Consider the following 15,715-nt stretch of genomic DNA (forward strand, 5'->3'; position numbering starts at 1 on the left):
CCCGGCCCTCCATTTTGATTTTTTGTTTTGTTTTGGTTTGGTTTTTGAGACAGGATTTCTCTGTGTAGCTTTGGAGTCTGTCCTGGAACTTGATCTGTAGACCAGGCTGGCCTCGAACTCACAGAGATCTGCCTGCCTCTGCCTCCAGAGTGCTGGGATTAAAGGCATGTGCCATCACTACCCAGCTCCATTTTGACTTTTAACCTGGTCTTTGTGGGTGTTTAGTTCAAAACAAGGCTTACTGTAATGTGTGTTTGCCAAGATCAATGCTATTAGCAGTGGATGTTCCCGGTTGTCCCAGGCCGGGTCAAGCCTTGCCAGGATTTGCAGCTCTGAGGATTTGCACATGAAGCAATGTGTGTGTGGATCAAAACGGTAGTGCAGATGAAAGAGAGGCACACTGTTCAAACTGACATCGCACCCCAAGAGCGAAACGACTCAAGGGTCATCGTTTGGGGCTTCCTTTTATGGGGTTCAGGAGAAGGAGGTTAGTAGGCTGTAGTTTCTACTTTGATTGATAGATTAGGCGATATATTGTTTTCTTACTGAACATATCCCATCCATAATGCATCTGATTTTAATTATACGCGTGCCCAATTATACCTCAACAGAAAGCAATAGATAGGAAATTCTCCCTAAAGGTTACTAGAGGGCAGTTTTGCTTCACTGTGCAGGCTCAATTCCAGTTCCAGCCAGACTGGCTCTTCTGTTCTTCATACCTGGATAGGGCAGAAATTGTCTATATTTGACTGTTACTGGGGGTGGGGAAGCATATTGTTGTTTAGAAATGGGGTTTCATGTAGCCAGATGCAGATGGAGGTCTCAGGGTTCAAGGCTGGTAAGAACCTTTGGAGAGGGGTGTGTGTACACAGTAGAAGCAGATGAGTGAACGAGGCTGTTGCTGTCGAGGGCACGTTACAGCAAAAAACAAAAGGCAGTTGGGAGGGGGACAACCAGGGAGCTCAATTATCTCCTGCTCATACCCAACCCGTTAAAAACTCAGGACATCCAAGTCTCAGGGGCTGGGCCTCTATTTCCAGCTACTTTGTAGGAGGCTGAGGCTGGAGCAGCACAAAGTCAAGGCCTCCCTAGGATACAAAATAAGTTCCTAACCGGGAGGTGGTGGCTCAGCACTTGGGAGGCAGAGGCAGGCAGAACTCTGTAAGTTCGAGGCCAGCCTGGTCTACAAGAGCTAGTTCCAGGACAGGCTCCAAAGCTACAGAGAAACCCTGTCTTGAGGTTTTTAGTGAGACTTCCCTACTCAGGATAAAGGAGTAATGTAACTTAGTGATAGAATCTGTGTCTAGCATGTGTGAGGTACACAGCCTCTTCCACTCAGGAAGGCTTACGTGTGTGTGTGTGTGTGTGTGTGTGTGTGTGTGTAAGAGCTTTGCCTGCATGTATGCACATGTATATGTATCCTGTATATGCAGTGTTCTTGGAGGCAAGAAAGGGCACTGGATCTCCTGGAACCGGACAGAGTTCTACAGGACTGTGAGCACCACCTGGGTGCTGGGAACCAAACCCAGGCTTTCCACAAGAGCAGCGAGTGCTCCAACTGCAGACCCATCTCTCTTACAGCCCCACCTTTCTTTTTCAACTTTGATTTTCACATTTTTAAAAATAGAAAATGCCATACATACTGGAATAGTATAAATCTCTGTGGGCCCTTTCCTCTGATCCCAGATATCTTATCATTGTTTCAGTCTTGAGAACACTTCTGGAGAACTGACTCCAACCAATCAAGAGACAGCAGAAAGTACTTCAGCCAAAGGACTGACTGGAAGCTTTTACTATCTCCATTGGTAGATCTAAGCCAAAAACAAAGGAGTGGCTCAGGGTTGGGCACTGGAATGTAAGTCTGTTTTCACCAAGCAGAAAAGAGATAGCAATGGAAGAAAGGGGAGGAAGGGAGACTGGGAAGTAGGGAATTCTGCGCTGGCCTGTTTGCTGTCTGAGGGGGACTCAAGACTGGGAAGTTGCCAGCTATTTGTAACCCAGAGCTGGGGAGGTTGAAGTTTAGGAGCGTGGAGAGTTAAACGAAAGCCCGAGCTACATAGTGAGGTTCTGTCTCAAAATAAGTAAATAAACATGTAAACACGTAAACATATACGTGCATACACACATACATACATACATACATACATGACTTTGGCTGCAGAGCGGTTAAGAATGAGTGATGCTCTTGCAGAGGACAAAAGCTCAGGTCCCAGCACCCGTGTCCTCACTCAGCTCCTGACCTCCTGGGGGATCTGATGCCTCTGGCTTCCTCAGGCACCTGCAGTCAGCCACATGGCTGTATAAGTGTGTTGGGGGGAAGAACCAGGTGCAGCTACGCAAGGGTCACCTGTGAGTGCATTACAGATGCAAAAAGTAGAGTGTGGGGACAATGGCCCCCAAAGAAGAGCTTGACCTGATGGTCTCAGGAAAGGAACTAAAGGGGACAATGTGGAACTGAGACAGAGAGGAAGGGGACGCCTGAGAAAGAGCTGGATGATGAGTGCCTGGCTTTGGAGTGCACATGGCATGCAGAAGACTTAGTTTTCTGGTCAACAGAATCTACTGGAACAGAAGCCCTGGTTCAAAAATGGGTCTTCAACCAGAACAGTGGCTGCTACAGAATTGGCAGAAGCTGGGGATTGGATAAAGGACTCCAGACAGCACAGGGGGTTCCATTCCTGCTATCCTGATCAGTGAGGTAGCCTTCCCCTTTGTGTCCTGGATTGCCAGTGCTCACTGCAGTTCTCGGAACTATTCCAAGCAAGCTATAAAGTTCATAAGAAAGGTGGGGTCATTTCTTTCCTTGTTCCTTTATTTCTTTTCTTTCTTTCTTTCTTTTTTTTTTTTTTTGTTGTTGTTGTTTTGTTTTTTCAAGACAGGGTTTCTTTGTAGCTTTAGAGCCTGTCCTGGAACTGGCTCTTGTAGACCAGGCTGGCCTCGAACGCATAGAGATCTGCCTACCTCTGCCTCCCAAGTGCTAGATTAAAGGTGTGCTCCACCACTGCCCGGCTTCTTTTCTTTTTTGAGACAGGGATTCTCTGTGTAACAACTGTCCTAGCTGTCCTGGAACTAACCAGGCTGGCCTTGAACTCACAAAGATCTGCCTGCCTCTGCCTCCCCAGTCCTGGGAGTAAAGGCATGTACCACCATTATTATTAAAGACAGGTGCATTATTATGCCCCTGGCCCCCTTATTTCTTTTAAGATCATAAAAAAAAGCCTTTCCTAGACACCCCCCCCCCGGTCCCACAGGCTTGACCTCTCCCCTCCCCTCCTATCAAGAGCTGCCCCCCACCCATGCCTAAAGCAGAACAGGTAAGAAGCAGCAGAGGACATGAGCCTCCTGGAGTTTATGCCTGAGTCATGCTGGGCAAGGATGAACAACAGAAAGACAATGGGGCATTGAAGACTCAAGCTCATCAGTTTCCTAGTGTGGTCCCAAGTGTCTCGTGACCCAGTCCTGTAAGTGAGTTCTTATAGAGATGCCAGAAGCCCTCAGACAGCTCGAGGTGTCTGTTAAAGGGCCTTCCCTTTGAGCTGGAGGTAACTGTACCATCTCATTTTGCACACTTGGGGACACCTTCTTTGGGGGAACAGTCAGCCATATGAATCCAAGCATGGAGGACCCTGGGTGAGGATGGAAGAGGCAAAGAGTGGTTATGAAGGGCAGCCTGGGGCCAGTTTGGATAGGAGGCTGTTTTTTCCTAATCTCCGCTCCTGCAGAACTAGGAAGGGCGTGGTCCTTGTTTTCTTGGCTGAAGTGATAAACCTTTATGCACCATTTGGGAGAAGGTACTACTGTGGGCGACGACAATAAATGCATAAATGTCAGGAGATGGGAAAAGAGGCAAGCAGAGGTCCCCTGGGGTGTGGCAGTGTTTCTGATGAATGGATGCTTGGGTGTAGCCTCACCCTGCGGAGTCTGTGAGTCACTTGGCAGCAGGGCGCGCCCAAGCTGAGGTCCCGTGCATGGACACGTGTTGAGAGTTGGGAGGGAGCTGGCTTTGCAGGATCTCTACTCCATCTGTAACTTGCCGGAAGAAAATGTCTAGCTTCGTTCTGGACCAGAAGTTCCTAGTTAGTTCTAGAAGAATAGGGAGTTTAAGGGAGGTTGGGCGCATTCGCATAAGCACGCTGTGCCTCTCGTCGTTGCACTCCCAGGTCACGGGCCAGGCCCAATGCACGCTTGCTTCCTTTTGTGGAGTCAGGGCTCCGCCTGGCGGCCGCGATCAAAACACCACGCAATTCCCCCTTGGTGAGTCACCGCAGGGTGTGGCCCGATGCGCAGCTGCCGCGGTCCTGCACCGCCTCCCGCCGCCCGGGTCCTCGCAGGCGCCCGCCTCCTCTCCCAGCCTTCTTCAGCACCTCGTCTCGCTTCAGAGAGGAGTCCTCAAAGGATTAGGGGACGGGGTATCCCCATCCTAGGTGCAACTTGCTTCCCAAAGCAAGGGAAGCTTTGAATTGGGGAGCTAATGAGTAGTAAGGCGGCGGAGAGGATGGGAAACCCGCCCCTAACGGCGCCAAAGAACTGGGCCTCGCTTGGCGACATCACTGAAGTGAACCCAAAAGAAGGATAATAGGAGCTTTAATTAAGGGCAGATCAAGGCACCAGTTGAGCAGAGCTCCGGGCCAAGTTCTGCAGATTCCAGACCGGAAAGAAGTGCCCAGTCTCCTCACTGCTGATGGCTGAAGTCTTTGCTCGCCTTGTCAGAGGCTGGTTAACAGCCTGGTTCATGGGCGCCTGGCAGCCCATCCGAGCCTGGGAAAGGAAGTGGGACGCAGTAAAGGCAGTGCCCTGGGGATCCATTGCTCTGTAGAGTTAAATCTGGTTAAAGTATGCTCCCCAGGGACCCCACTTTCCAGTCGTTGAGGGCAGAGCGACTAACACTGAGCCAGGGTTGGAGCCTCTGAGGAGTGTGCACCCCTTTCCCTCACCCTCCACCCGCTAACACCGTGGGACTTTTCTGTGGTGTCACCCTCTCCACTCGCTGGAACAAAAAGTTTGTGTCCTTAGCTCCATGTCATTAACATGAAGTCCCAGCCGGGCGGTGGTGGCGCACGCCTTTAATCCCAGCACTCTGGAGGCAGAGGCAGGCGGATCTCTGTGAGTTCGAGGCCAGCCTGGTCTACAAGAGCTAGTTCCAGGACAGGAACCAAAAGCTACGGAGAGACCCTGTCTCGGGGGGAAAAAAAAAATTAACATGAAGTCCCTTGCCTTAGGCCAGAAAGACAATGAGCCCTACTCCTTAAGTCCGTTGGGGTCTGAAGACCCCTCTTGGTCCCAACTGCCCTGGGCTGGAAGGCCAGCAGGTGGAGGTCTTTCAGTAGGCTGAGGTCCATCTCCGCGGGCTCCATCAACCCCCAAAGCACTGGCCCATGTGGGTGTCCGATGACACCTCCGTCTCAGGGAGACGAGGGACGAGGTCCAAGGATTCCATACTGCAGAGAATTGCGGCCCCCGTTGGTCTGCCCTAGAAGGGTGGACCCACTGATGTTCAGGTAGGGCTCTACTCCCTGGCACCCTGGGCGTCTTCTACCTGCTGGTCCAGGTCTTTTGTACTGCCCTCGCTGGGGGCTGGGGTGGGGGCGGGGTTCGAGACAGGGTTTCTCTGCCTGTAGCTCTGGTTGTCCTGGAACTCTCTCGGTAAAACGGGTTGGCCTCGAATTTGGAGATCAGCCTACCTTTGCCTCCTGAATTAAAAGCATGCGCCACCGCCGCCGGCCTGATTTTTAAGTAGCCCTGAGCCAGTTCACCCTGAGGAGGGAGGGCAGGAGCAGGTCAGCAGGCAGATTACTGGGCTTTGCGGGGGGGGGGGGATAGGGAGTAAGGGGGGTTACTTTCCTGAGGGTTCCTCAAAGGGAAGGAAAAGCTCTAACTCGAGTGGGAAAGACACCTCAGGAAAGCAGAAGGGCTAGATGAGGGATCCAGGAGTCTACTCAGCCAGCGGACAGGCTCCTTCCTCCTCAGCTGGGGGCTGCACCTGGTTATCCTGGGAGCATTTTCGAGAGCAGGCTCGTACACATACACACAATGCTTTGGTTTTATTGAGCATTTTCGAGAGCAGGCTCGTACACATACACACACAATGCTTTGCAGTCTCTTGTGTAATTTTTAGAAGCGTATAGTGAGCTAGGGTGACATGGGTTTATAGAGGGAAACTGAGGCAGGAAGGTCGGTAGGGTTTTCCTCAAACTCTCCCATCAGGACTCAAATCTAGTGCAATGGGTAAACTCGGGACCTGGTAGAGAACGCCTGTCTCTATCCACCGGCTCTGGCACTGCAGGGTGGCTGTGTGCCCCCCCTCCAAGGACCCTGGGATCCAACCAGGATAGATAGGGAGGGTAAAGTCAAACCCCAAAGGGAGACTTTCTGTTCCTCTGTGTCAGGCAAAGTAAAGTGTCTGCCACAGATCACCCAGTCCCACCAGCTAGGCAGAGGGCAAGAAGGCCCTGGGCTGCTCATTTGTCTGTTTTGTTTGTGAATTTCTGTTTTTGTTTTTGTTTGTTTGTTTGTAGACAGGGTTTCTTTGTGCAACAGCCTGGCTGTCCAGGAACTTGCTCTGTAGACCAGGCTGGCCTCAAACTCACAGAGATCCTCCTGCCTCTGCCTCCTGAGTGCTGTGATTAAAGGAGTGTGCACTGCTCCCCCAATCCCCCACCTCCCGCAGTTCTGCTTATCTTGATGTTTTCAGCCCTGAACTGGGAGGAGATGGACCTAGTGTACGTCAGTCTTTACTGCCAGTTCTAAACAAACATCCCTTAACTAAGTGCCTATCCGCATAGTGAAGCAGGACCCCAAGGCTAAGGTAACCTATGCCACTACCCTTAAGATATTGACAGGCCCAGTGAAGTAGCCTAGGTGACTGTCGTCATCATGACCCATGTGGCAGAGGTAAATGTGCAGAAAGCAGGAAGAGAACTACTATGCAATTTATATGTTTAGTGACTTCCTTAATTCACTTCCTCTTTCAGGACAAGACCTCCCTTTAACCCCGTAGGGCCTGGAACTCTCGATTCTCCTGCCGCTGTCTCCTGAGCTCAGCAAGTAGAGCTGTTCACCTCTTCTGGCCTCCATTAGTGATATTTTGTTTGTTTGTTTTCTTTTTCCAAGACAGGGTTTCTCTGTGTAGACCTGCCTGTCTCAAACTCAAAGAACCACCTGCCTCTGCTTCCCAAGTACTGGGATTAAAGGTGTGCACCACCACCGCCCAGACAGTGACATTTAAAAAAAAATATTGAAAGAGTGTTTATTTTATCTGGCAGTGGTGGCACATGCCTTTAATTCCAGCACTCAGGAAGCAAAGACAGATGAATCTCTGTGAGTTCAAGGTCAGCCTGGTCTACAGAGTGAGTTCCAGGGTAGCCAGGACTATATAGAGAAACTGTCTCAAAAAAAAAATTATTTTGCATTTGTTTTGAAAGACCCCCGGTAGGGACCTTCCCTAAGGTGGAGACCCCGGACCCACAGACCAGGCCGAGACCACGAGTCGGATGCAAACTGCAAGAGGTTTATTAGGTAGACACAGGTACCTGCGGGCGGCAAAGTCTTTCGGAGGACTTGCGCGCCTGCAGACTGGGAGGAGGACTTTTTATAGGAAAGAGGGCAGCAAAAAGCAATTTACAGAAGCAGAAGCGTGGTTATCAGAATAAGGCGGGGGGCATGAATGGTTTTCCTCTCCCAGCATGGATGTCTGGCAGCAGACATCCTGCTCTTATCTTATAGATATCCTACTTTGCAGCCATCTTGCTTTGTAGATGTCCTATCTTATAGATATCCTGTTTTCCTCTCACGAGAGCAGGCTAGCTGCTGATCCTGAGAATCTTTCAAGCAAACAGGACGTTCTCCCGGGGAGCCTGCTAGCTGCGGGTTCTGAGGAGGGGGTCTGTAGGGTCTTTCATTCCCCCATTTTCTTTTATCATAGAGTTAAATCTTTTACTCTAAGCAGTTATGGAACCTCGGTTTCTTGTTGTTGTACCATATGATACTGATGGGTCAGTGCTAGGGCCTGAATAACTGACAGCCTGTCTTTCATAAACTGGACCAAGCGGTTTAAGATGCAGGGCCCAAACAGGAGTATCAGAAGGAGGACAATCAAGGGACCCATCAGAGAAGACAATAGAGTCGTAAACCAGGGAGACTTATTAAACCATCCTTCAAACCATCCTTGTTGCGATTCGAACAGCTCTTGTCTCTGTCTTAACCTATCTCTAAGCTTTGCCATATTGTCTCTCACCAGCCCAGTGTGGTCCGCATAGAAACAACATTCCTCTTTGAGTGCCGCGCATAACCCACCCTCTTGCAAAAACAACATGTCTAGTCCCCTCCTGTTTTGTAGGGCTACCTCTGAGAGGGAGGTTAATGACTCTTCAAGTGCGCTAACCGATTCTTCCAGCGCCTTGATATCAGTATGCATGGCTGCCTGAAGTTGTCTAAATTGGCTGGTCTCCATAATCTAGGACTAAGGGGTTGCGTCTACCTCCTGGGGTGGCGCCCTGGACATTGGTAGCGGTAGCGATATCATAGCAGGGGCCACAAGCTCCCCCCCCCCCGCAAGTCCAGGGTCCCCTTCCTGAGTACCCAGGCGTGGTTCCTCGTCTGAGCATGATTAGATCCCAGATGGAGGAGGGTTTCCAGTAAGCCTCCCCTGTCGTTTCGCAACCCCATTGGGCACAGTAACCGTCCCCCGGCCCTCCATGTCCCTTTTGTGTGTTTTGTCCTGGACAAACATAGAAGTCTTTGTTCCTGGTCCCATGTCGTCCCCCTCCACCCCCCGGGTGATGGCAGTCATATCCCGGGAATGTCGCCATCCCCAGTCTTAGTAGGGCCCATATAATGATCCAAGGGCCCCACGGGTAAGCCTTATCTTTAAGGGGTTTTGAGTGCGTTGGGCTCTCCATGCTGGGGTTGCGGCGGGCTCCATTTTGTCAGCTGTATGGGCGGCCTTAACGTGTGAGGCGTGGATCCAGGCTGCGATGCTGTCAACCTTTAGTGCCATTGGGGGTCAAAAGGACAGTGTAAGGGCCTTTCCACCGAGGTTCCAAGTTTTAGGTCTGGTGTCTGCGGACCCAAACAGTATCTCCTATCTGGAAGGGATGCGATACCACCGGCTGGTTCAGTTGGTCTCGGTAAGCAGCGGCGAGTGGCTTCCAAACCTCTCTCTGCACAATCTGTAGACACCTGTAAATGAGCCTCCAGAGAAGGACTGTTAGCAAAATTGGCAATGTTTGAATTAAAGAAATTTATAAATGGGGGAGGAGCCCCATATAGGATTTCAAAAGGAGTCAGTCCATGAGGTCCCGGAGTGTTGCGGGCCCTGTACAGGGCCAGTGGTAAGAGGAGCACCCAGTCTCTAGTGCCAGTTGCAAGCGTTAATTTGGATAAGGTCTCCTTAATTGTTCTATTCATGCGTTCTACCTGTCCTGAACTTTGGGGTCTATACGCACAATGTAATTTCCATTCGACCCCTAGGAGTTTGGCCACCAACTGACTTACCTGGGAGACGAAGGCGGGCCCATTATCGGTGCCTAAGACTTGAGGCATTCCGTACCTGGGAAATATTTCTTCCAAGAGCTTTTTGGTCACCACCTTTGAGGTTTTGTTTTTGGTGGGAAAGGCTTCTATCCATCCTGAAAAAGTGTCTATGAACACCAAGAGGTATCTGTACCCCTAGGGACCTGGCTTAACCTCCGTAAAGTCGATCTCCCAATGTACTCTGGGACGATGTCTCCGTGCCTGAACACCTGGACCAAGCTTGGTTCTGCCTGCATTTACCTGAGCGCAGGCTTGGCATTCATCAGTCACTTTTTGCAGGGCTCCGTCCCTGTTCAGGAGGTATTGGCCTGACTCCTGTCTGTCCAACAAGGTTTTCATCTTCTTTGGCCCCAAATGAGTCAATTTATGCAAGTAGTCTATTATTTTATAAGTATGTTTTGTTGGCATACCAATCTTTTCCTTGAAAACCCAATGTTGCTTTTCGGGGTCATATGTGGCCCCCATTTTCTTTAGGAGATCAATGTTCTCTTTACTATAGGGTAGCGAACTGGAGGCTTGGGCCTCTTCCGGGTTCGTCAAGGGGAGAGCTTGGGAGGTCTTGGTTGATTTTATAGCAATCTCTCGGGCGGCGTTATCTGCCAGCCTATTTCCCTTTGCCTCAGGGCTATGGCCTTTTTGATGCCCAGGGCAGTGCATAATACTTAATTTTGGGGGCAAAAATAAGGCTTTTAGGAGTGCCAGTATCTTAAGTTTGTTTTTAATTTCCTTTCCTTCTGAGGTCAGCAGCCCTCGTCTTCAATAAATTTCCCCATGTATGTGAGCCGTGGCGAATGCATATCGGCTATCCGTATAAACATTCAGTCTCTTACCTTCTGCCATCCGGAGTGCCTAGGTCAGAGCGATGAGTTCAGCCCTCTGGGCGGAGGTGCCTGCTGGTAGGGCTTCTGCCCAAACTACCTCAGTCTCTGTTGTCATTGCTGCCCCCGCCTTTCGTTTCCCATTTGCCAGGAAACTGCTGCCATCCGTATACCAAGTATAGTCAGCATCTCGGAGGGGTTGATTCGTCAGGTCCGGTCTGGTCCCGTGTGTTTCTGCGAGGATCTGGAGGCAGTCATGGTGTTCCGGGTCCTCCGGCAGGGGGAGTAAGGTCGCGGGATTAAGAGCGACCACAGGTCCGAATTGCACCCGGTCGGCATTCAGGAGCAGGGCTTGGTAGTAAGTCATGCAGGCATTGGAGAGCCAGCGGTCTGGAGGCTGCTTGACCAAGGCTTCCACCGCATGGGGTGCCAGGATAGTCAGTGGCTGGCCCAGGGTTAGTTTACCCGCATCTTTAGTGAGGACTGCAATAGCTGCTACCATTCGCAGACAGGGCCACCCTGAAGAAACTGGGTCGAGTTTCTTTGAGAGATAGGCTACAGGACGCCTCCAAGGGCCCAGTTTTTGAGTTAGGACCCCTTTGGCGTAACCCTGTCTCTCATCCACGAACAAGTCAAAGGGTTTGGTAATGTCAGGGAGGCCTAAAGCAGGGGAGGCTGGTAAGGCTTTCTTAATGTTTTTGAAAGCCCTCTGCTGTTCCTCTCCCCAATCAAACATTGTCCCCTGTTTAGTTAGAGGATACAAGGGTGCAGCCATTTCGGCAAACCCTGGGATCCAGAGGCGGCAGAATCCCGCTGTTCCCAGAAACTCTCGCAGCTGGCGGGGGTTCCGGGGGGCAGGGATGTTAGTGATAGTCTGTTTGCGCACCTCGGTCAGCCATCTCTGTCCATCTTTTAATTGATAACCTAGGTAAATGACTTGCTTCTGGCACACCTGAGCCTTCCTGGCTGATGCCCGATATCCTAATTGTCCCAATGTCTGTAGGAGGGACTTTGTGCCCTCCTGACATTCTTTCTCTGAAGCGGCCGCCAGAAGGAGGTCATCAACGTATTGGAGCAATGTCAGGGTGGGGTACTGGACCCGAAAGTCGCCAGGTCCCGGTGCAGAGCCTCATCAAAGAGGGTCGGGCTGTTCTTGAATCCCTGGGGGAGCCTAGTCCAGGTCAATTGACCCGAAAGACCAAGATCTGGGTCCTTCCATTCAAAGGCAAAAAGGGGCTGGCTCTCCGGATGCAGCCGCAAGCAGAAGAAGGCATCCTTTAAGTCTAATACGGTATACCAAACGTGGGATGGTGGCAGAGTGCTCAATAAGTTATAGGGGTTGGGGACCATGGGGTGCATGTCCTCCACCCTTTTGTTGACCTCCCTCAAATCCTGCACTGGCCGGTAGTCCCCAGTCCCTGGTTTCTTTACTGGTAAAAAGGGGGGGTATTCCATGGTGACCGGCAGAGGATGAGGATGCTCTGGTCCAAGAGCCTCTTTTTTTTTTGCAATAAGCACATTGGTCCCTGTCCATTTTGGCCCCCTTCCTTTCTCCCAGCCTACCTCCCTCTCTTTCTTGTCCTTGAACTACAGTGGCCAGCAGCCTGCTTAATTCTTTATTCTTTTTCATGTCTCTTTCCTCATTTATCTCTCTGCCTTTCTTTGCCTCCTTCAGCAGATCCTGTATTGTATATCCCTGCAGACCTTCCAGCCTCTGCAATTTGCTTCTAATATCTGGACTAGACTGCCAAATGAAAGACATGGATACACTTGTAGCTTGCCCTGGATCTTCAGGGTCATAGGGGGTATACATCCTATAAGCATCCTTGAGCCTATCTAAGAAGGCTGCGGGCGTCTCTTCATTTCCCTGTATTACTTGCTTAACCTGGGCCAAATTGGTGGGGCGGCGTGCCACCCCTCGGAGACCCGCTATAAGCAGCTGGCGATAGAGGCGTAGGTGTCCCTTACCTGCAGCTGTGGTGAAGTCCCAATCAGGTCGCGTCAGAGGGAAGGCCTCGTCAATTTCGTTAGGCAAAAGGGTTGGGCGACCGTTGTCGCCTGGAACGTTTCTCCGAGCCTCCAAAAAGACTCTTTGCTTTTCTTCTGAGGTCAGCAGGGCTTGCAAGAGTTGCTGGCAATCATCCCAGGTGGGCTGGTGGGTGACTAAAATAGACTCGATTAGATTAGTCAGCGCCACTGGGTTTTTGGAAAAGGAAGGGTTATGCTGTTTCCAGTTATAGAGATCAGAAGCTGAGAATGGCCAGTACTGTTGCTGCCCATTCGGACCCTCTCAGAGGGGAAGGGCGTGGGAGGTGGAATCAGGCGGCGGCTCGCGTCTGTCCCTCTGTTGGCCAGCCATAGGTGAGAGGGCCGGGGATTCTTGTGGGGGCCCCTCGGCCATCGCCGCTTCAGGTCCCTCTGGGCTATCTGATCCTGCATATGGAGGAGGCTCAACATTTTACAGGGGGTGTCAAACTTTTCCAACTTCTATAAGCAGTAACAAATATCATCAGGTCAATTCCAGTAAGAGTACAGTGACAGACATTGTTGTTATTAAATACCATCAGTTCCAGTCTCTGAGCAACAGTTAAAACCCCAATTTTCCCCCCTTCTTAAGTGAAGAGGGGTTGTTAACAATTGTCCCATGGTACCAGATTTAGGCTCGAGCACAAACAGATATACAAAAACAAAGAACATATTTAAACACAAAAATCCAACAATTAGACACAAACAATATGGACGCGCAGCACGGCTTAGGCGCAAAACCAAAAGCAAAAATTCAGACGGAGACTGAAAAATCGGGCTCCGGCCACCTTTGGAATGTGGCCCGTCAGATGAGCACCGAAAAGGCTCCAGATTCAGACCCAAGTCAGCAAAGCAAGACTTTGCGTCTGATACAGATTGAGCTCTGGAAAAGCTGATACAGATTGAGCTCCGGAAAAGCTGATACAGATTGAGCTCCGGAAAAGCTGCCACCTAATTCCGGGCTCCAGACACCCTTGGAACGTCTTCCAGGGCTTCGGGGTGGAAGTCCGAGCTCGTCAGCTCCTTCCTGGGCCCGCCAGATACAGAGCACCCAGACCTGAGTGTATAGACTTAACAAAGAACATAAACAATGCAGACACAGACTAACAAATTGGTGCTGGCCAGCTTACCTCCCGATGGTGGGTCGGTGGTCCCTGGGTGGGGGCCTCTTTTCCCGGCCAATGCACCAAATGAAAGACCCCCGGTAGGGACCTTCCCTAAGGTGGAGACCCCGGACCCACAGACCAGGCCGAGACCACGAGTCGGATGCAAACTGCAAGAGGTTTATTAGGTAGACACAGGTACCTGCGGGCGGCAAAGTCTTTCGGAGGACTTGCGCGCCTGCAGACTGGGAGGAGGACTTTTTATAGGAAAGAGGGCAGCAAAAAGCAATTTACAGAAGCAGAAGCGTGGTTATCAGAATAAGGCGGGGGCATGAATGGTTTTCCTCTCCCAGCATGGATGTCTGGCAGCAGACATCCTGCTCTTATCTTATAGATATCCTACTTTGCAGCCATCTTGCTTTGTAGATGTCCTATCTTATAGATATCCTGTTTTCCTCTCACGAGAGCAGGCTAGCTGCTGATCCTGAGAATCTTTCAAGCAAACAGGACGTTCTCCCGGGGAGCCTGCTAGCTGCGGGTTCTGAGGACGGGGTCTGTAGGGTCTTTCAGTTTGTGTGTGAGAGCTCGTGCATGTGCACACAGGGGCTCCACATTGTGAACGTGGAGGCTGGAGCGCTTGCAGGAATCAGTTATCTCTCTCCGCCATGCAGTTCCAGGGATTGAACTCAGGTCGTTAGACTCAGCAGCAAGCACTCTATCCCCTGAGCCATCCTGCTGCCCCCAAATTATGATTGTTAAAGTCAACTAAAGGGGCTCAGTGGTTAAGAGCACTGACTGCTCTTCCAGAGGACCCAGATTTAATCCTCAGCACCCACATGGCAGCTCACAGCTGTCTGTAACTCCAGCTCTGTAGGACCTGGTTTCCTCACATGGACATACTTTCCGGTGAAGCACTAATGCACATACAATAAAAATAAATTAACCATTTAAAGCCCATTGTGATTGGTTCTTATCTGTAATTCCAGCATGTGGGAGACTAAGTCAGGAAGGATCAGTGCAAGTCGGAGGCTAACCTGGGCTACTGAGTGAAACCCTAACTCAAAAAGCAAAACAAAAACAAAACAAAAAATACCCAAAAACAGCTGCACATGCCTTCAGGGCTTGGGAGGTGGAGGCAGGAGGTTGCACGGTGGTGCACTTTGCCTTTCAACAGAGGGAGGTGGAGGCAGGAGGGTCAGGAGCTCAAGGCCACTTTTTACCAGACTGGGCTGTGCGTGCGCCCAGTGAGCGATCTTGTACCAGAAAATAAAAGCAAATCATGGGTGTGGCAGCTCTGCCTTTAATCCCACCACTCAAGAGGCAGAGAGAGGCAGGCAGATTCTGTGAGTTCGAGACTAACCTGGTCTACACAGCTAGTTCCAGATCAATCAGAGCTACACAGTGAGACTCTGTCATAAAAAATAAACAAAGCTAAATTTAAAGGGAGAGGTGTGTGGAGAGATGGCTCAGTAGTTCTTTCAGAGAATCAGAAACTGTGTCCCAGCATCCACAAAGGGTGGCTCTGTGCTGTTGGGCAAGTTGTTTAAACTCTCAGCCCCTTAATTCCTTCTCGAGGCTAGCTATGATACACACGAACTGTGTGTGTTTATTCCTCTGCAACACCGAGGACTGAACCCATGGCCCCATGGTTGGTAGGCAAGCGTTCTACCACTGAGCTATATTCCCAGTCCCAAGCTCTGAGGTGCTTGACACCCTCTTTTGACCTCTGGGGGCAGTGCACTTGTGTGCACAAACCCACACTCAGATACACACATGCACATATAATTACTTTTTTTTTTTTTTTTTTTTGGCAACACAGGGCTTCTCTATAGGCTTTTGGAGCCTGTTCTAGAACTCACTCAGTAGACCAGGCTGATCTTGAACTCACAGAGATCCGCCTACCTCTGCCTCCTGAATGCTGGGATTAAAGGTATGAGCCACCACTAAATATTTTTTTAAAAAAAAACTCAATCATAAGCCGGGCAGTGGTGGGCTTCTTGAGTAAGCTCAGGTCCAAGGTCAGAAAGCACGTGGCCTTTCTTTTTCCAGAGGTTACTCTAGAGCGTGTGACTGGGGTGAACATCTGGGAACACTGCAGGTGTCTAGAAGCTGGAGAAGGGTATCCCCGGAGCAGGCTGACCTTGATGCTTGTCATTTGAGTCCAGAACAGGGGTTGGGGGAGCAGAGACCTCTGCGAAGACACCTGGGAGGTGAGAGACTTCCTAGGGCCAGGTCTTC

General features: G+C 50.6%; 1 pseudogene; it reads right to left on the bottom strand.

Annotated features, from left to right (window-relative positions):
- Positions 1–7,496: 7,496 nt before the first annotated feature.
- Positions 7,497–12,750, bottom strand: LOC130874115 (uncharacterized; annotated as a pseudogene).
- Between the last annotated feature and the right edge of the window lie 2,965 nt (positions 12,751–15,715).

The sequence above is a fragment of the Chionomys nivalis genome, chromosome 5 (assembly GCF_950005125.1).
Source record: "Chionomys nivalis chromosome 5, mChiNiv1.1, whole genome shotgun sequence".
Taxonomy (NCBI): domain Eukaryota; kingdom Metazoa; phylum Chordata; class Mammalia; order Rodentia; family Cricetidae; genus Chionomys; species Chionomys nivalis.